This window comes from Chroicocephalus ridibundus, chromosome 5 (assembly GCF_963924245.1).
Source record: "Chroicocephalus ridibundus chromosome 5, bChrRid1.1, whole genome shotgun sequence".
NCBI classification, from domain to species: Eukaryota; Metazoa; Chordata; class Aves; order Charadriiformes; family Laridae; genus Chroicocephalus; species Chroicocephalus ridibundus.
The window spans coordinates 82,370,498-82,393,072 of NC_086288.1; positions in this window are offsets into that span (position 1 = coordinate 82,370,498).

Sequence of the window (22,575 nt, forward strand, 5' to 3'; positions counted from 1 at the left end):
TGGTATTGCACCAAAATTGTTCCAGCTGAGCCAACGTGGTCAAAAGACTAAACACCCAGTCTGGATGGATACATAACGGCTTCGAAGAGAACGTGGACTTTTTAAGATAACAGCTATGGTATTCAGCAACTGTTATCACCCGTGCAGCAGTGTTCATCTCATTTTTAAAGGCTGTTGAAGAATTAGAATTGGTTCATTCACAATTCTCAGTATTGCTGTTTGCAGGAAAACTCTCATACGAAGAGGAACTGGCAAGATTCTTCATGTCATTAAAAGATCACAGAAAGATGCTGATAAAAACATCCACCCAATTAACTAAAAAGATCTTTTGCCTCATAACAACAAGGGAAGGCTCAACAAAAAAGACAAGCAGCAAATTCAAAACTGGGGAAGGGATTACCGTTTTATTCACCCCATACTTAGACTGAGGAGGGATTTTAAGCTCTATCAAGACTCAAAAATCATTTGGTCTCTCTATGGTTAACAAATATTTCAAGAATTGTTATGTATGAAGCCCACAGTTTTTTCAAAGACGTTTTGCATCTCTTTTTTTTTTTGTGAGTTTAATCTTAATTTTTAAAACTGAAGCACTAGGCTCTGAGCGGGGAGAATAAACCTGCTTTGATGCAGCTTGTCCTGACTGCGTTAGAGTTGAATCAGGTGCAATAGTTATTTTCTCTGGCTTCAAAACTAATTTTTGGCCTGCTGCAGCTATAGCAGACATTTTTGTGCTTCTTTTGTGTGTTGTTAAAAGATTGGTGTCCTGGCCCCTGACTGGCTCCCCTGCTGTTATCAAAATACAGAGAACGGGGAGAAGTCTGGTGTCTGGATGCAGATGCATCTTAATTTCCCCGGGACTATCCCTTCTATTCATTATAATGCCACGTATTTTACCTTCGAAATTATGAGTACATTCCAATTTACAGATATGTGAAAAGTTTGCTATGAATTAACAGAGAAGTTATTTGTAGCGATAAAATCTTTGCTCACAACATCACCCAGATATAAAGTATTGCTCTCCTTTCCCCCCCTGCCAGGTTCCTGTAGGACACCAGGAGCCCTGGGTTTCAGCCCAATCTGAGACAGTGCCCAAGGTCCACCATCCCTGGTGGGGCACCAGGGCTTGAGCATCCCAGTGCGGGACAGCGGAGGAGCCCGGTCCCTGCGGCGAGATGCCAAGGTGGCCACAGCAGGGATGGGCAGAGCTCCAAGGGCTTTCAAACCCAGACCCCACACATGGGCACCCCCAGAGCCAACAGCACACAGGCTCAGCTGAGCTCATCTCCTCCCCACCCCATGGTAGCTGAAATACTTACCTGAGAAGGCTGAATCTGCCTGGCATAAGCCAAAAACAAAGAGGAGCCAAACTCCCATTGCCCTCTTGGGTCTTTTTCTACTCCTTCGTGCAAGCTTGTCACTCACCACCTGCATTTTACAGCTGAAGCCTTGAAGCCTTCCTGGTGCAGCTCCTCACACCTGGCAGGAGATCACTAGAAGAGTCTCCAGCTCCGACCTTAGCAGCCTTCAGGATGGCAACTGGAAAAGTCTCTCCTCTCTGGACATCGGTGCATGGGTCCCAGCGTGGGTCATGCCATTTCCTTGGGCTCTCCTGGTTGCTCACCACTGGATTTCTCTCTTTTCTCTCATCACAAGCATTCAGGCTTTTTATTCTGTGTTTGCAGAGGGGATGCGTTGAAGGGGACACCACCGTAACTCCTAGGCTATGTGGCGGGAGTAAACTATGACTAAGAGTATGATTAACGGCAAGCAAATAGCCTTAACATGTCAAAAACAACCTTCACGATTTTCATTCCTCAACCCTGTTTTCACATTATATTTATGTGCCAAGGTCTCAGCTGAACCGATGTTATTCAGGCATTTCTGAGAAGTTTACGCTTTAATGGGTTCAAATGACTAAGGTAAAAATGAAATTTCAGTAATTAAAGTGCATGTAAGGGGAGGTGTTTCATTTAGGTTTTTGTTTGTTTGCTTTCATCTAAAGGCCTCCAGTGTTTTCGTATCTATTCTATAAACAGGATAATATAAAATCATCTAGTTACAGAAGAAATGAAAAGTTGAATGATTCGTTATATTTATATGGCCCTAAAACATGTTGCAGAATTGTATTTATTACTCAGAAAAAAATAAACCCACAACAATAAAACATCTTATTGAGTAGACGATTATACGGTATTACAAAAACCTGCCTTCCAGTGGAATCCTTTGGCCTACATATGTACGACACCATAAATCTTGCTAAATATTTGTTTCAGAAATTGTCCAGAAGGATGAACAGATTGATTTTCCAGACCTAAATCATTTCAACACCAAATAGGACTCTGGAGAAAACCGCGTTTCTCTTCTCGTTGTTCGCAGACGCGTTAAGATCACACACTGAGCTGCAGCTTTCCCGGCCCTTCGCTGGTTTGATAGTGGCAAGACGGAAAAGACGCGGCTTTGAGCAACTACGTTGGGATGAAAACCCCACGGCAAAATTAAGGAACTAATGAACCCGCTTCATTAATTCTGAACTTAGTTACATACTGAATTTCTAGCCTGTGCACTTGGGTGAATTTGAAAACCCGAAGAAAGAGCGAAACAAAGGGAATCTGGGACTTTTTCATAAAATAAAATAACTTGTAAATATTTTGGTTTTCACAAAATAAAACATTTTCCTACTTTTTTACAGAAGTCATCAAAACTTATATTTTCCTATAACGCTTGTCAAACCATCAGATCAGCATTTTGCAAAGGAAAATTTTTTCAGCTATAAAAAATTTTACTTTTAAGTCGTTTATCATTTCATACCGCCATTTAACGGTGTCCTGTTTAATTTTGCCAAAGCATTTGCTGCTCCGTTCTGAGCTCGCTGTTACAATTTAGATTCTATAGCCGTGATTTTAAAAGTGCCGTAACGTGTATTTCTTCAACGGAAAAGAATATTTTTTTTCTAACTGCACTGACAGGGTGTCGCACGTGATGTACCTTCCCGTTAAAGACAATAGATACTTACGGCTTAGGCGCTTAACTCTGTGTCCTTAATTCAGCGGTGAAAGCCTGACGCCCTGCTTTTCCCCTCCCGCCCGAAGCGGCAGCTTGCCAAAGACGATATTCACGGATCTTTCTTTAACAGCAGAAAGAAAAAAAGAAAAAAAAAAAAAAAACAAACCCACCACATTACATCAGAGCTCATTAAAAACTGAAAAGTAAGGAGTGGTTTTTCTCACTTCTGTCATTCATAACAGGCTTCAAATACAATTATGCGTGTGCGCGCTCATCGGTAACACGGTACAACTGCGGTTTTACCAGGCTTCCGAGGCCCAGAAGTACCGATTCTGTTTAGGCTGCTCCTCTGTAGGTTGATCAATTTTAATGAGTCGATTTTTAAAATACGGAGGCCTGATTCTGCCCCATCTCTGGCGAAAATTAAGAGCCTTCTCCTGTACTGTCAAGTGTGAGCGTATTGTACAGCTGTCACGAGACCAGACTTAGACTCATTGTCATGTCTGGGAGATTAAATTCTCCTGAAAAGCTAAATGAAAAGTTAGGGCTCGATATACATTTTCTAGAGATTTACATCCCTTTACTGCAGGTGTCCAGCTAGAGCGCTGCGTAAAGGCCACTAATGTCTGTTTATATGTGTTAAGGTTTAGTATAAAGAAAGTTTAGTGTGAAACATCATTTTCTTCATGGAGGAAAAAGAAACCTATCCCTTCAGCTGGCAAGTCACCTCTTTGTCTTCAAAATTATTTTGGGGTTTTTTGGGTTTTTTTATGTCAGGCTCAAGTTAAGAGAATAACAGTAATAAATGCCTCAAAATAAGTCTTCTTGCAAGTGCAGTATAGAACTGTGGAATCTATAGAAAAGGGAGAAGAGAAATTTCCTAAACGCAGCCGCAGCCTCGGTCATTTACCCCCTAAGCCTCTTTGGATCACAAATAAACAAATAAGCCTCTTGCATTCAGTCCCTCCTTCTGAACAGGAACTGTATCATTCCGAAACACCCTAAAAGCCATGTGGAAAGGTAGATTTTATGCATCTTTTTTTTAAAGAAAAAAAAAAAAAAAACAGTTCAACACCTATTTGTCAAAACTCTCATTTCCTATTAAGTAAATGAAATTGAATTGTTGCTGTTACAGTGGTTTAGTGGGTTTCTCCTCTTCTAAATGAACACAACCTGCTGGATCCAGCAAATTCATTAAAAATGTGCTTTTACAGGGTAGAGGGCTTTAGGAGCTGCACGAACCCATCAGACTTTATGAGTTTTCAGACCAGTTTCATTCACGGGGTGCGAGTGAATATCTCCCAGCTCCCAGAGAGCCTCCCTTCACAAATAAAAAGAGCAGAGATAAGTTGGGAGACGTGCAAGGTAGGCAGAAAATATAATTAAAACGTATCTGCGTTCTCGGTCCATGGCAGCCGCTAATCATACTGATTAGCAGTTCTTCCACCCACGAGTCCTCCCAGAGATCTGCTCACGGGGGCCTGAGCCTAAAACCCCCCTGGTTTTCAAGGAAGCCAATGAGCAAATATTCAGATATAATTCCATGCAGGCTGAAGACCAGTAAACCCACCGTACGAAGTGACAGAACATGTGTCTACTTTAAAACTATGAAGTTAATGGGATCATTTACATATATGTTAAGTGCATACTATATACATCCCCTGGTTCAACACGGGCATTCCTTTTACACGCAGGAGGTGCAAAACCCAAGACAAGCAAAGCAGGCTGCTGAGCGCAGGTTTCCTCCACTTGATATCCGCAAGATACACTTTGTGGCCAGAAAGTGAAAATAAAAACCAGGTAAATTCTGTGTTACTGCACTAATATCAGACAGCTGACCATAATTTTCCACTTACATCCCAGTTCGCATAAGTGTTAAATATCAGTCCTGCTGGTGTTTTATGAACTTTACTCATAACGATTACAGATGGTACTAAAACCAAGTCCATTGTTTGACTGTTCTTTACACTCCTTCTCTTGTACATGTGGGTTATACATCTGTAGGAAAAGCATGCCAAGGTAAAAAAGTCTGGGCCAAAAAAATGTAGAAAGCAGGTGCTTGAATATTCAAATAAAGATGGGCTAAACTTGTAGTACAAGATTTTCCTGAATGATGATATTCTTCTGCCCCATTTCAGCCCAACATGTCTATGTTCTACAAGTCCGTTATCCTGCACTGTTATCCTGGGCTGTTTTGTCTCTTTTTATGGAGACTTCTAGCAGGTTGTTCCTTTCCTGTCCTCAGGAGGAGTCTCCATCCTCCACAGGGACGCATCTGATCTAGGGAAAGCACCTCGGTTCCTGCTAAGCGTTGTGAAGGGAGGGATCAACAAGAGAGTTTCCCCCTCTGGATCCATAGTTGATTTTTCAGATATTCAACTGCCAAATTCTAAAGCTGGTTACACACCTCTGTACGCACCAGCCTTCATAGGCAATGAGAGCACGCACCGAGAAAAATGCGGTTATATGTGAGATCATAGGATCATAGAATGGTTTGGGTGGGAAGGGACCGTAAAGCCCCCCCAGTGGCACCCCCTGCCCTGGGCAGGGACACCTCCCACCAGCCCAGGTTGCTCCAAGCCCCGTCCAACCTGGCCTTGAACCCCTCCAGGGATGGGGCAGCCACAGCTTCTCTGGGCACCCTGGGCCAGGGGCTCACCGCCCTCACAGCCAAGAATTTCTGCCTCACATCTCATCTCAGTCTCCTCTCTGTCAGTGTAAAACCCTTCCCCCTCATCCCGTGGCTCCCCTCCCTGCTCCAGAGTCCCTCCCCAGCTTTCCTGGAGCCCCTTGAGGGACTGGAAGGGGCTGGAAGGTCTCCCCGGAGCCTTCTCTTCTCCAGGCTGAACAACCCCAAATCTCACACATGGGAGGCTGGCTTGTAGTTGGGATCACACAACGTTGTGACATGTTCTGTTTAGAGGAGGTGGAGTCACTCTGAAGGGTTTTGTGCTGGTTTGGTGCTCTGCCTCCCCAGCGGTCACGTATCTGCCGTGTCCCACCACGCTTTGCTGCCCAAGGCTGCCCCGTGCACTTTTCATGCACTGATCTTCCGTTCACATGGGGATTGCTCTCCCCTGGTCTGTTCCAGAAGACTGGGGCACCTCTCCGGTGGCTGGGCCATCCCCGCTTCCCTGGGATGAGAGCTGGGTGCAGCTCAGGCACGCACCGGTGGATCCTTGTGTGGTTTCGAGAAATTTCATCCCAAGACTTTTCCACTCTGTAAGTGTGTCTAAGATTTCAGAAATACTTCAGTGGTTATTAAACCCAAAACCTCACAGATAAGAGAAGGCAGATAGCCACCGGTGGAGTTAAATAAATGCCAAACGCACCGAGAGGTCCACCCAGGCATTTCTGGGTACGTGGATTTATGCCTTCATCCACACCTACCGAGGAATGTTCTGCATCCCCCGCTGTGAAAGCCATGCCCAGCTATTAGTTTGCACGTACATGGTCATGGATCTCCTCACAGCATAAACATTTGTATTTGCAAGATGGGCCTGGGACAGTAAAAACTTTTACAGTTCGTGTCTTCTCTGTCCTCAGCTATTTAAGTTTTAAAAGTTCATGACTCTTAGTTATTAACTACTGTATGAATGATTTTACCACTGTAGCAAATGTTTCCAATATTTTTTCAAACACAAAACCACTAAGCAATCTTTGTATTTACCATGCTTTGCTTTAATACATAAATCAAAAGACAATAACAAGCCTAATGTCAAGGAAAATTTTTGACACTTCATACATTAAATAAAAGCAGCCGATAAACAGTTTAGATGAAATTATGGCTTGAAATGTAGTTCCCGAGAGGACTGTGGTTCATAAATTGTTTTTATACTGCCTCTGTCATTGTTGATTTGAGATATGCACGAGACACCCACAGTCATTACCAGTGCTACCATTACTTAACCTGCCTTTGCTCTGACTGATATTTAGACACATGGAGACTACCAACCATCTATTTCTGTGAAAAATGCGTTGTTTGGTTGTCATCACATGTGTAGCATGTTGCCTTCTATTTGAAAGCTTGACACATAATAAAAAAATGGAAGAAAATGGGCTTTTAAGTTTTGACCGTGCCTGAATCCCAGAAGCTTCTGTAGCTACTTTGGGTATCCAAGGGGAGGGCGTTTTCTGATCGGTACGAAAGACATTTAGTATTTGGTTGATAATTGATCTAACCTCGCAAAGGTGAGCCACTTCAAGCCCATGGGTTCTTTATTGCATCATCGCTTTCAAGCCTCTTTGAAAGACATACTTTCTTTTTCTTTTAGACTTAACCTTTTTCCATAGCTAAAAGAGACCACACCAATCCCTGCTTCAAAGGTTCTGGTATGTTTATGGCCAGAATATTTATATTTACTTGGAAATTAATACGCCAGTGTTCACCTTAGGTATGGGAAACGGGGAATGGTTTGTGTGGAACTAACCGTTGTGATCTCCAGCAAGGTTCAGAGCAAGAACTTCAGTTCTTGCTCAGTTCTGCTGGTGGAAGAAAAGTGTTTTTCAAAATGGCTGAGATATTGCACCTTTCACATCAAGGTCTTGGTCCTTCAAAATTGCCCTGCCCACACAAATGTTTTCCTCTCACGGGAACAGAACACTTCATTGAGTTGCGCTCTCTGTTCTTCTACCACGGAATACTTCAAAATAGAGTTAGGAGAGAGCCAAGAGTTAACCCAAGCACTCACTGTGGAAACGCTCTAACAATGAATTATAAATAAAACATCCACGGACGAATCTAGCAAAATGATAAATTTATTGAGTGTACCACTTGAGTTTTTTATAGGTCAAGGTACCCTCTCTCTCCGAGCAAAGGTGGTAAGCTCCTCAAAGTGCCCTTAATCATCACGCTAACTACGTGACAGCACATTTGCTGAAAGCTGTACAAATGGAGCATTGTGCCTGAATGGCAACTGTATGCTTTCAGCACAAACAAAACTAATAGATTTTAAGAGAGACTTTATGCCTTCGCGAGCAACTAGTCTTTAAAGAGTACACATCCCTAGCGCAAATCCCGATGATGAAGTATGTGCAAGCAGAGCTCTTAGAAAGAGCATATATGAAAGAGAGCCTACACGGCCCAGCAGATTTCCTATTTGCTGGGCTTTCAGTGCACTCCTCTGACACCTCCACACAGAGACTTTACAGCAATGCACGGTCATTTGAACAAACAAGCGGGTCTATCCGAAATAAACCATAAATATATTCCCACTCCTCCACTCATGACCTTTGTTGCCATTGTTTTGGCAGGGAATGGCACAGCTAGCCGGTAGCACCGCTATTTTTTTTTCCTCCCTACAATTTTCACTAGTAGGTGCCACTGAGACTGCAGAAAAACTCTGGAAGCTGGCTGGCAGCTGGCAGGCGAGATTTGTAAAGTGAGCCTTGGGCAAGCGTGTGCGTACAGTGCCGTGGGGCCAAGCCGAGACCTACCAACACCTACCGCGCTCCTACAAGTCGTGAATTTTTCAGTGGGGAGATTCACACCAATAAATTGGGTACGTAGGCAGAACACGTGCAATTAGCTTCGAAAAAATTATCCAGAAATGGAAAACTCCTAACCTGTACTATTCATCAGTGAAGGTTGACATTGCTATTTTTTTTCGGTTTATTTCCTTATTTATTTTAAGTATAATGGAAAGGCTGCTGCTTTACTTCCAATACCATTAAAGCACATAATTCATTCCCCCGAAACCACAAGCTTTTCCTTATTTTCTTTCCTTTTATTTTATTTTTTTTTATATTTTTTTTTGAGGGGGTGGGTGTAAAACTAACCATCCAGTGAAGAGTTTATCCTTTTACGGTACGAGGAGTTGAGCTCACCTTTGGGATGTGTCCAAAGAAAAAATCTACAGAGAAGAAGTTTATTCCTGGAGGGCCAGTAAACTCGTTCTAGGCATTAACATTGATAGTATGTTGATCTAACTTCTGTCCTCTCTACTGCCCTCGTTAAAGTGACTAACAACCTTTCCCTCATCAGATCCCACTCCTTTTCGACAAAATCCCTGCTACCTCCAACACAGGGGACCAAACTCTTCTTAAACCTCTGAACTTCATAGAGCTTCCCTTGCTCTTCTCCCTCGTAGCCAAGTAACTCTTCTCCCCGCTTCCTCCTCTTTTCTTTCTTGCTGCAGAAAGGGAAATCCGTGATGAGATTCAGAGCGTTATCAAGACCAATGTTGTCTTCAGTGCTCGTGACACGAGTCAGGAGGATTTTAGCTGCCCCATATCTAAGCCAGAGATTCAGAAATCCTGCTCCTGAGCACGGCCGAACTCTGGAGGCTCCTAAATTCAGCCAGAACTAACTCCACTGTGGACCACTGAGCTTCTCCTCAGATGTGGGTTCTCTGCTGTGGACCACATTTGCTCCTCAAACATGGGTTCCATGCTTGAATGCCCCCTAACTGAAGCTGATAGTGGCTGTTTGCCCTCTGCCTGGCCTCCTGGATAGAGCAATGATCACTGAGGGCTACTCAAGAGCCAGGCATCAGCCTTTCCCCACTCAAGAAGCCATCCACATAGGTACGAGAGGGTATGAGACATCTGAATGAGACCAACATCTCTGAGCAACTCTTCTCCTTCCCATTCCGATGTCCCTGCCCTGCCCTGGGCTTTCAGGCTTAGTAACGCTGCTGGGACTGCGCTGTCCCCTGACCCCTGCATGTAGTGAGAAGGTCGATGTCCCATCTGGCAAAGACACAGAGATATCCCGGAGGGAGCGGAGATGGGTCTGCGTGGACCCAAGAAGGATGAAGTTGGCCAGGCTGCTCGGTGGCTGTTGGAGAGGCAACAGGAGCTGCTCATGGCCAGGACTGGTGCATGGGGACAGGTTAATGTGGGTGCCAGGGGACACCCCTGCCTTTCTTCTGGAGATCAAACATGCACAAAAAATAGACATGTTTCTTCTCTATGTTCTCCCCTCTGCTTTGTCGCTGTTCTGGATTATTCCATTACATTCCCAGTTAGTTGTCATTCCTGGTGTTCTTTCGCCCATATGGTTTTCTCCGACAAATCCTGGCCCAAACCTCAGCTCCAGTTGTAGAATCATAGACGCACAGAATGGTTTGGGTTGGAAGGGAAGTTAAAGATCACCTAGTCCAGCCCCCCCCGACACCTCCCACCAGCCCAGGTTGCTCCAAGCCCCGTCCAGCCTGGCCTTGAACCCCTCCAGGGATGGGGCAGCCACAGCTTCTCTGGGCACCCTGGGCCAGGGGCTCACCGCCCTCACAGCCAAGAATTTCTGCCTCACATCTCATCCCAATCTCCCCTCTGTCAGTTTAAAACCATTCTCCCTCCTCCTATCGCTACACAGTCCATCCATCTCCCCTTGTGACTACCTAAAGCTTTCTCCAACCCTCCTGTCCTCATCTCCCTTCACTCTCCACAGTCCCTCACACTAAAAATGATCACGGTTACCCTGCCTGGTAATCAACTCTTCCAAGTTTTCCGGCCAGGTTCATCTGTCTGATGTTTTCTAGGTTAGGTTTCTCACACCAGGCGAAGTACGCAGAGCATGTCCTTGCACCGTCACGGAGCTGAACCCCCTCCTGCCTTTGACAGCGTCCTGCCGTGGCTTACAGCACAGTTCCTTGACAACAGAAAAAAAAATAAAATTAAAAAAAAAGCCTGCTAACAGCCCACCTCGGCTCTTGACTTAAAAGGTTAAGATTTGGTTGTTAAGATTTCTTCTCTGCACACTTAAGGATTAATTATTGCCAATGGGCTAAAAAAAATATTAGCCACAGAAGAGGTATTCTAAATTGTTTTCTTTTGATGTCAGTTAATGATTTAATTTTTTCAAGGGCTTATGAGAAATGGACTGCTTATTCTGGAACAGGTATGTGAAGTGACTGGCCTGTGTGTGGAACACACAGAAAGAAAAGACTTTTCACACAGTCCGCGTGCAAACACGCCTGACCCACATTTGGTGCCTCTCTTGCTCTTTCTTCCCGTGTGAGACTTAGTGTGGCATTACCTACTTTTATTTTTAAGATTTTTTTAAGGTGGGTTTTTTTAGGTTTGTTTTTTTTTTTTTAGAAAAGCAACTGAGGAATGTAGACACATTCGCAACTAAAACAACCTCTTTTTATTCTTGACTGCTTTAACCCTCTCCCCTGAGAACAGTCCCTTGAGCCAAGGTTTATAGTCAATCACCAAAAAAAAGTGGGGGGTCCATTACCTTCCCCTCTTAATTGTAGGGCAGGGGCCTTTAACTTTCCATGGGCTTTAGTAAGAATTTCTTCTGGGCAGAATTTCCTTGAACCCGGTAATCAAGACCACAGGATACGTGTTAATTGTCTTTGACATGCAGAATTATCTGCATTTACCCAAGCTAATAACATCACCCCAGACGTACTGGTTTTTAAACACGTGGTTTGAAATCATCTATAAATTCAATTACTGTTCAAATAACGCAACGATTGACGAACAGTAGAAAAGCTGAAAGAAGTGAAGAGAAATATGCAACTTTGTCCTTAATTCACCCTGTTTGAATTCTATTCCCTGCAAGACTAACAGGGCTTAGGAAATCACTCCTGTTTATAGTTCCTGTTCTACTAAGGCACAATTGCACTGATTAAACATCGAGCTGCAGTCTTAATTTCGAATGAGCTTGCTTCTCTGTGCTAAAGTCAATAATCTTAACGATATGTACAACATTTTCATTTCCCTGAACATGTTTTTTTCTCTGTGTCCAGCTGTATAAAATGTTAGAAAGAAAAAAAAAAAGGAAAGGAAAAGGAAAAGGAAAAGGAAAAGGAAAAGGAAAAGGAAAAGAAAAAGAAAAAGAAAAAGAAAAAGAAAAAGAAAAAGAAAAAGAAAAAGAAAAAGAAAAAGAAAAAGAAAAAGAAAAAGAAAAAGAAAAAGAAAAAAAGGAAAAAAAAGGAAAAGGAAAAGGAAAAGGAAAAGGAAAAGGAAAAGGAAAAGGAAAAGGAAAAGGAAAAGGAAAAGGAAAAGGAAAAGGAAAAGGAAAAGGAAAAGGAAAAGGAAAAGGAAAAGGAAAAGGAAAAGGAAAAGGGGAGGAGAGGAGAGGAGAGGAGAGGAGAGGAGAGGAGAGGAGAGGAGAGGAGAGGAGAGGAGAGGAGAGGAGAGGAGAGGAGAGGAGAGGAGAGGAGAGGAGAGGAGAGGAGAGGAGAGGAGAGGAGAGGAGAGGAGAGGAGAGGAGAGGAGAGGAGAGGAGAGGAGAGGAGAGGAGAGGAGAGGAGAGGAGAGGGAAAAGCCAAGCCTCGTGGAAAAGCAAGGGTAGAAATGAGTGAGTATCATGGTTCTGAACCAAAGCATCAAACCAAACCAAAGCATCAAACCAAACCAAAACAATTTTTTAAGTGTTTGTATGACTTCTACTTTGAAAGAATATCCTAGCTGGTAAATGTTAGCTGGATATGAGTAACAGGTAGGACAATTTGACACAGCTCCATTTAATTTTCTCTTTAGAATTTATTCACAAAAGAAGATGAGATTCATTCAAACAATATTGATTGCTCAAAATTACCTGATTAATATTTTCTTAAAATTCATAACTCATTTTCTTTACCCATTACTTCGCCGGTTTTCCACATTTAGCTTTTAAAAGACAGAAGTGGAAGCTAGCGTGGTTAGGCACTAATCATATTTTCACAACCAAGCTATATAGTTTGATAAGAATAACATCTTTTTGTTTTCTAATTTATTATATTTATTTGCTAAAAATATCTATTTGTCTTTGCTCCATCTCCTCTTTCCTACCCACATCTTGTCTTGTCTTACACTGTTCTGGTGGTGCACAAGCACGGGTGTTCCATATTTTATACGGCAATAAAGGCTTCGCTTAGTAGCACTACTGTGTTTTGTTTGTTAAGTAGCAGTAATGTGTCCTGATAAGGCAATTAAGATTTTCAGAATTAGTTTATCCTGGCATAATTTTCACATTCAGATCCAAAATGTTGTCAACAATTCAATAATTCTCACTTAAAACCCCATCTTTCAGCAAATATTCTTGTTCTGTGTTAGAACATCCGCTGGAAAATGATAGCCCAGCGTGGACACGGTGTAATGGGTCTGCGCATCGCTGCAGCCACAGCTTCCACCCGGAGTTAATTGAAGGAGAATGAACGGGCTCGATATGCATTCGTGCAAGCATCAAAGCCAATAATCATGGAAAAAAAACATCGCAATAAGAGTTAAACCTTGCTAATAAATATGGCACTGCCCTGCCCTGCCCAGTGTGTTTTCCCTGTCTCGAGATCAACTGGGCAGAGGACAGGACACACCGTGGCCTCCTCCTTCCCACCATTATTCTCTGCCTGCACTCAGCTGTACCATTCCACTGTGGATGGCGGCAGCTGGAAGTCCAACGCATGGGAGTCTAATGCATATTGAAGATGACAGAATGAAGATGACAGAGCAGTGTGAAGCTGAAGACAACGGGCAGTGAATTCAAGGAAAAAGAAAGGTGTGGAAATGAAATAAGATTTCTGAGATTTACTTTTTTTTTTTGGTCAGCAAGTCCTGATCATTACCAAAAATAAGCTGATTGCAAGGTAAGAATGTGAGTGGGTTTAGGCACAAAATTGGAGGATTAATAGGAAAGGATGTAAAAGACTCCATCAGGCTCTGCTGGGGTCCTGCCCTCGGGATAACAAGCCTCCCCAGGAGCTGGCGTGGCTGGAGACCCCTCAGCTGCTGGCGATGGGGGCCCTGTCCTGCCCCATGAGCCTTCCAGCCCCCGCTGAGCTCTGCGCTCTGATCCTTCCTCCTGTTTAATTCATACCAAAAGCAGACAGAGTCCCTGCCAGCGCCCTGGGTAGAGCTGGCTGGGAAGGTTGGTGGCAGCACCCCCCTGAGAACAGGAGGGGTGTCATGGTTTCGGCTGGGAGGGAGTTGACTTTCTCGCCACCAGCCGGTGCAGTGCCGTGGTTCGGGTTTGGGATGGGAATGCTGTTGCTATAAAACACTGGTGGGTTTGGTTGTTGCCGGGCACTCAAGGCCGTTCCTGCTCCTCACCCCACCCCACCAGCGATGGGCTGGGGGGCACAAGGGGCCGGGAGGGGACACGGCCGGGACGGCTGACCCCGACTGACCACAGGGACACTCCATGCCATGGGACGCCACGCTCAGGGTATAAAGCTGGGGGAGAAGGAGGACGGGGGGACGCTGGGAGTGATGGCGTTTGTCTCCCCAAGTCACCGTTACAGCGATGGAGCCCGGCTTCCCTGGGGATGGCTGAGCACCCCCCTGCCATGGGGAGCAGGGAATGGATCCCTTGGTTTGCTTTGCTTCCGTGCGCGGCTTTTGCTTTACTGACTAAACTGCCTTTATCTCAGCCCATGAGTTTTTCCTCACTTGTACTCTTCCAATTGTCCCCCTCATCCCAACCGGGGGGAGTGAGCGAGCAGCTGCGTGGCCCAAGCTGCCACTTGGGGTTTAACCACAAGGGGTAAGGGCAACGAGAATGGACTAACACACTTTACCCTCAGTCTCCTTCTCCCCCCATTTTTTTTCTTCCTTTCTCATGAAGGAGCTGCCTGACCTGACAGCTCCTCGCTCCGCTGCCTTTGGATGTCTCTAAACTTCCCTTTGAAGCCGTGAAAATTGTGCCATGAATCACAGCGGTGATGAGACACGAGCGCAGACAGACAGAGCGAGAAGTCAGGCTGCCAGTCCTGCGCGGCAAACAGCCCTCCCAGGTCAAAGAGGTGGGCAGGCTTTTCAGCAAGGTAAAACTAATGGGTGAAACCTTCAATTAAAAGCAGAGACAGCCCTCTGGATCGCAGTGCTTCGGGTAGTAACCATCTCTCATCTTCAAGACTCTGGGCTTTGGCGCCGACGGGGAGCCCAGCAGAAGGTGACACAGCCTTCACCCGCTGCCAGAAGCCCAGGCATAATTGCTTTTGTTTGGCCAGCTTCCCATTCAGCCATAATCCTGGGGGTTTATCCTTCCTTACATTCGGTAGGTGCAAATAAGAGGTTGTTAAAAAAAATGGTCCGGGATCCATCGACGTCTTGCAGCCTTTATTATTTCAGAGCCATGAGAGGCGTGGGGGGCTCTACCTGCAGCAACGCATGACTTTACACCGTGGTGACTGCCGTGATAAATCGAGGACTGGATATCCCAAAGACTGGATATCCCATGGAAAAGATTCCTACGTGTAAAGAGAATTTGTGAGAACACACATCAAACTGTAACTTCCATTATCAATTAGTTCTCTTTATTTGCATCGTCAACATTCAAGCATAAAACAACTGGAACAAAAACAAGCAACGTCTACATTTTACCAGTGTTTTATACTCAATTAAACATCTTCTCTGATATTTACATAGTTGAATGGCACTACATTTACACCACGCAATTTCGTGTTATTTCTATGTAAATATTTCTTTAAATCCAGATGTGAGTTCAAATTAGTTGTGAAAGAAACACTAAAATAAAATAAACTTCCATTTGGGGGTGATCACGAATTACTCTAAAACTGAAGAGCAAGCTTGTTAAAACACAAAGGGAAAAGCAAACAATATTAAACCAAGCTGAATAAACGAGGAAAAATAACACACGAGGATGCCTTTAAAAAAGGTTTGCCGTATTGCAACAGATTCTGAGGATTACAGGTAAATTAAGATTCAATGGGAGTTTTAATTTAAGCAGCATGGAGTGACACAGTAGTTTAAAATAAAAGCTCGTTGCACATGCATACATGGTCCGAAATTCCTGTAGTGCAACTGAAAGCAGAATTTTCCCCTTTCTTCCTTTATTTCTAGTTAAATCGTAAACGGCAATTTCATTCTTCCATCCTGTTTCCTCCTTGAAACCCGCTGCCAAAGCACACACTCCCTCAGTAGGCTGCCAAATTCTGCATCATTTCAAAGTAAACTTTAGGGGAAAGAATGGAAAAGCACAATCTCAAAACAACTAGCTCGTAGCCTTCCTTCACTCGTGTTTGCCTGACATCACGCTTCCCTCTCAGATGCGATCTTGTACCCGATTTAGACTGAAAAATCCTCAGTGGTGACCACGGCTTTACTCCTTCTACATTTTTTTCCATTCCACGGATGGGGTTATGTACAAATAATAGGCCAGGTCTTTAAAGTCGTACATTTCCAAATTCCACACAAACCTCGGGGAACTGTGGGTGTTGGAAAACACAGCCTGAGCATAAAAAAATCCTCTTCAGTTTGAGCTTTAAGCGGGGGAATGTTTTCAAACCACTTTATGTGGAAGATTTCTTGAATGACGTGGTAGCTGGGTGTTCATTTCCACCTGTGCCCCATTTTCAGGTTTCCAGTAGTTGGATAAATAATAATGTTGATAGTTATCAACAGTTTGTTTAGCAAACAGAAAGGTGGATCAAGTGGGGCTCTGAAGAGATCCATCCAGGGGCTCATCCTTGTCAATGGCTTCATGAATGATCCAAATGATAAACTACAGAATATACATGAATTTTATACACAGAAGATGACACCAAGCTAGCAAGGACTGCACGTAGGCAATTCAAAATGACCTTGATAAAATGGAGAAGTGGATGAGGGGAAAAATAGAAAGCTGTTAGACTTCCTGGAGTAATCAGCTACATAATTAGATGGAGAGATCCTATCTTGGAACAAATTTTTAGGGAAGAATTTACCAGTTTTTGTGGAACACAGGCTGAACATGAAACATCCATGTCAAATGACCATTAAAAAAAGGCAAACAGAGATATTAGCAGACGTACAGGCTGTGAGGTAAGTGAGATAAACCTTCAGTTCCACTCCACATGCGTCTAGTTGCCCGACTGGACTGTGCCCAGTCTTAGCCATGTAATTTCAAGAAAGGTACAGCTGAATTAAAGAACCAGCAAAACACCTTAGACATTTAAGAAGTATAATATTAAAAAAGAAAAAAAAATTAAACCAATTGTCCAGTGTAAAGAAAAGAATGCTAAAGGGGAACATGTCAATCACGTATGTAGAAGTCAACTGTAAAGAGGAGAAGAATAAACCACTCTCCATGTTGATGGTAACTAGAAGGTGCAACGAGCTTCAGTAGCAGCAGCAGCAGCAAACTCAGCGAAGATTCGGGAACAACTTTTGCCAGTAAGAGAGAAATACTGAAATGAATCACCTGCAGAAGAAAGGACTGCAGCTGGTGGAGTCTCCATCTCTGGAGACATTCCAACCCCGCCTGGACGCGTTCCTGTGCCACCTGCTCTGGGTGACCCTGCTCTGGCAGGGGTGGGACTGGGTGATCTCCAGAGGGCCCTTCCAACCCTGTGATTCTATGATTCTATGACTCTCCTCCAGAAATCTGTGAAAATACAAACCCCTGCCAGGTACGCTGAGCTTGACGGATGGTCACAGCTTGCAGCAAAAGGTGAGACACCTGCCTCCTCGGACATTTGTTTTCTCTGGCTGAGTTTAGTCCTTCCAGCATAAGCTGAGATATTTGCACCAATTTACTTCAATATCAACCGCCTTGGAGTCCAATTTTTTTCTGAAAACACTTTGGCTTCGTTTATTTGAAAAATAGAAGCGAAGGGCTGTATTGTGGTGTCAAAAGCCCGGTCAACGTATTCACACTGAAGAAAAATAAGTCAGTGGTCATTTTCTGCTTGTGCCACCAGCCGTCCAACACACTCCTTCAGCCACCTTCCAGTCCCTTTAGCAGTATGGATTTTGTCCGGTCCCTCTGCACGGGGTCAGCCCCTGCTCCGATGGATGTTCTCCAGTGAGGGAAGTCCCTTCGTTTCATTTTCTTATTAAGGTGCGCTCTCCCGAAGGTGAAGGGTTAATGACAGGCACCAAATTATACCCAAATTTCTTTAAGGAAGAGATTCATCTTAGACCTACAGCTAGAGAAAGGGATGACAATGATTGATCTTCTCACCACTCAGCAGCGTCGGCAAAGCTACAAACATATATTGTTTTTACTCCTCTGGGAGTTATTTATTGCGCGAAGGGAGGGTGGACAGCACTTCCTTTGAAGTCAAACATCTTGCTTGGATAAGGAGATACGTTGCATGAAACGAAAGTAATAAAAGGACAAAATGCTTTATTAAATCTTCTTTATCACAATATTGTGTTCCAATAGCATGATCTAATTAAAGACGTATATGAACCTCTTTTCATCTGAGGATTAGTTCAGAGGCCTTCATTTATTCTGAAACAAACACGCTGCTGAAAAGTTTCCAAGATCTCCAGTGATGTATTCTTTCCATTCTCTCTAATAGGTGTTGATGCTTTAACTACCTCTTCAAGATTTGTTGTGGAGGGGGAAAAGAGACAGCACGTTTTGAGAGGAAGAGACGAGTTATTTCTTTATTATGAAAGCGGCAGGAAATATACCGGTTAGTCATTTAATATAGCAAAACTTTTTAAGTTGTATGGACGTGGAGAGCTCTTAGAGGATATTTCATCGCTTACGGGTAGTTCATTTCACTTCAGCTCTTTCCTTCATATGCAAGAGGTGTAATATCAGATTTTTTTAAATACGCCTTGAACCAAAAATCTTTAGGAAAACTGGGTTCCTATGCATTTCCCTCCTGACTCCCACATACCGTGTGTGGAGGGCATTGCTAATTTTCCTTAGGATGGTGCTAGAGGGGAAAAAAATTGTGGGCTACAGCCACTATCTTCCTCCTGGACCTCTCCACTCATTTTTGCCCAATATTTGCAGTTGGCTTAGTCCTGGACTAATATCTGCCTTGAAAAGGTCTTGTTTTACTTACAAAATCTATTTCAGCAAAGTTTGTTTCCATTTCCTGGTAAATGGGGTTGTGCTATGTTTGGTATAAAACAAACAAATAAATCCCATATCTCGTATTCAGTAAAAGTTAACTGTATAAACACTATAAATTTCTTTGTTTAGGTGTACTGTTTTTCAAGTCTCTAATGAGAATTGGACGACAGATAAATCCAGCCGTCGCTACCTACATCTCAGTAACTTTTATGCCATGGAACTGTAAATCTTGCATGAGAAGCCTGAACCTCCCAAACCAAACTTCAGGAAAAGCGTATGTATTCTGTAGCGACAGGTTTGAAGAGCTTTTATAAAACGTTTTCTATTGCTCAGAATTTAATTGAACTACACGTAGAGGAGATTGTTCCCTTCCTGGAAACAGGCATTTAATTGAAGGGATATTTCTTTTTTTCCTTCATTTCTTTTGCTCCCAGGTTATCCTCCTCCATATTGTGCACATAGTTCCTTCCTCTTCATCTGTGGTTGGTTTTGGTCTGGTTGCTGCATTCAGCAGTCATCCCTGTTCATATGCATGAAGATTCTCAACTGAGAACATAAATTGAGAGTAGTTTTTATTTACTTATGCTCACAAGTATACTCCCCTTGTGGCCCTTACCAACTGCCGTCGGCCCTGCCGTAAGTCCTTTACTCTTCCTCTGTAATCATGTATGAAGTGACTGTAGTTAAAAAAAACCCAAACCTTGCCATACACAAGTACTTTTGTTCTTACCGATATTAAATATCCGAGGCCTCCGTTCCTCCCGCTCAGCCCTCTCAGTGGGTTCCTTACGGCTGTACATTGTTCTCCTCCTCGTAGGCAAGCAGAGCTCAGGTTTGACAAACTTAGGACCTCATCCAAGACCATCTGGTTTATCAGGCCTTTTATCGACCCTTATTAAGCCGTTATTTTAAAACAGAAAATGGGGATGCATTATTAACTTCTGCAGTCTGGAGGAAGACAAAACCGTTTTCTGCTTGAAGTGGTAAAATATACCTGTGTGCTAAGGCATTTGGAGCTATTACAAACAACTTTTAAATAATGCAAATTAAGGCGTACCTACAGAATGTGTAAAGCAAAATACCTTTGAAGAAAAACAGATGAAATGGACCGTTGGAGTCAAAGGAGGGGATACATCTTTGGGGATGGGGAGTTGCATACTTGTATTTCAAAATGGGGTTTTGTACTTGTAATAAAAATTTAGGCTATATATTAAACGTTTGGGGGAAATGAACTGCAAATAATGTCTACGTTAGACTCAGAAAAAAGGTCATTCTACAAAAGAATAAAAGAAGTATGAGCCAAATGGGACTTCTATCGTATCTCATTTCATACAGCTCTTCTGATAACTGCAAAGAACTAAAGCCCAGCAATATTTAGATTAATACTGAAAAGAACTGGCAGATTTAACCGATTCTAGGGCAGAATGTTACAGCAGTAGCGACTCCGCGCTGTTAACTCCTCAGTGGGGGAAATTCCAAATAGTCACAGTAAGAACGAGGAGATCACTGCTCCAGAAGGCAAGTTCACTCCCATCTCTGGCAAACAACGGGAAGCTTTGGTGTCTTTCACTCAGACACAGAATCATATCTTGTATCGACACTTAAGTTAAACTTTTATTTTTCATTTATTTTACTGTGCCTGTTACCCTACGTTTGTTCTTGTTTTAAACATATACTCTTGTTCCTAATGCATCCCTTGATGGATCTTGAAGCACGTACCGAGGTCCCTCTCCAAACTGATACAGAAGGCCCTTTCCGGGGATCACACGTATAAATTGATTCTTGATCATCAAGATGGATCATTGAGTCAAACGCTGAAGGACACCGTACCACGTACAGCAATCCTGTCTGTGCCCTTTCCTACTGAGTTGCCGTGCCTTCACCCAGCTGGACTGATGAACCGTCCGGATTCCAACAGAATTGCCTATGTATTTCTGCAAGCATTTTTACTGTCTTCAGATATTAGAACACTGTAAGTCTTGCTCGGCGAAATGTTAAACCATTACTAACAGAGATAAAGAGTTCCCAACTGGCCCTGATATCCGTCAGAATGGCAGGTTCAAAGACATTGAAGAGCCCCGGTACCTTCGACCTGTAATATGAGAATAGTGGTTCCAGGAAAAATCATCCCATCTCTTGCCAGGGGAACTGCTGGTCATACACTTCTTACAGCCGGCACCAAATCCCCATCGCATTTAACAGATATATGAGGAAAAAAAAAACAACAGTTAATGTCCCAAAACTGTTCCAACACGACTGGATATGAAGCTGTAGAGAAGTGGAGAAACATCTTTTCCTGGGGAAGAAAAGAAACAGACTCAGGCCTGATGACGGCATAATGGAAGACACAAAAGTGGCAACAGATTCAGCAACGGACTAGCAAATCCTGAGCTAAGATTGATGCTGGAAAACAGACTGCAAAGAGGTTCTTTGAGGTTGTTGAGGACCTCAGCAACATCTACAACAAAGCAGGGCAATTCAGACAGTGATTAAAGCTGAGGAAAAGAAAATAACCGAAGTTTCTGGTTGCTGTATGCTGGCATTGGGTATTCACCATTGGGTGCACAAGAGGTGAAGGAGAGAGGAGAGCAGCCAAGTCCACAACTCGCCCAGGGGAAGTAAGCATATGCGTTTGCATATGTCCCTGTGCACTCCGTTCTCGACACCTACCTGGAACACCACCTATATACGGCAAAAATGGGAAATCTGTACAGGTGCAAATACATCGCGTTTCTAAAAGCTGACGAAGCGAAGGCTTTTTCATCAGGCTGCCTGAAACAGACAGTGCAGGTTCTCCAAGACCTTAAAGTATCTTGAAGGAAAGACTTGGCCTCTGCAGCGCGAGCAGTGCTCATTTCTCTTTCAGAGAAGGGATGGTGGGTCAGCTGGCCCAGGAACAGGCTAATCCTGTACCATACCATAGATGTGGATGTTTTTTTTCTTCCTCCCTGGATGACGCGGTTTTTCTAGCAGAAAGATACTGGTCATTCTGGTGCTACCAGCCCTTCGGACTGCCCTCAGTCCTGCTTGCGTGGTCCTCTCCCGAGGAACCAGTAGCCAAGAGAGCAGAAAACAGGGCAGATCCCAAGCTTTTAGTAAAGCAAGGGGAAACCAGCCTTGAATTTCCAGGGGACCCCGTTCAAAAGGCTTAGTGCAAGTCACCTTCTGGTTATCAGGGGCTGCTGGAGCAGGCTCACAACACCTAAGAAATTGAGGTGAAAAGCTATGATACTTCTACAAATCTACATCTAATTAAGAATATCCTTTATGGAAAAAAATAAAAATAAAAACTCCTATTACAAATGATGTCTCTCCCCACCTTAAAACCAGCCTTCATATTAACAAATGAGTTTTTGCTCCACAGAAATTTTCCTTTTTAAATTGTTGTTTCCTGGATCATTTATTGCTTTCTTTGATCTTGGGCTGTAACTTTAAATCTGTGTCATCTTCCTTGGGCCGTTTAGATAAACGTAGCCTAATAACTTCGCAGTTTTATCTTTAGCAACACAGATAACTATCGCACATTCAGTTTGCCGTTCAGTTGTGAACAACCACAAGATACTATTTTTAAATCTTCATAAAAGCCCTGCAAATAGCTGAAGCCACTTAAAGGATAATACTAGTGGCTATCACTGTGATTGTAAAAAAAGCTTATAAACTAATGCGAGACATCTCTTATCTTTTACTATTTCAAAAACGGATATCAAAGAAGATACCATGACTTCATAAGGTCTCAGCTATTAAATAATTCTGCGTTTCTTGTGCGTTCAAATCTCAGGTTTTATTAGTCAGACTTTTAGTGACGAATTAGGTTCCTCCAGTCTTTACACATATTACTTCTAAAAACATTTTGACTTGTAAATCTCTTTACAGGCAGTAACAAA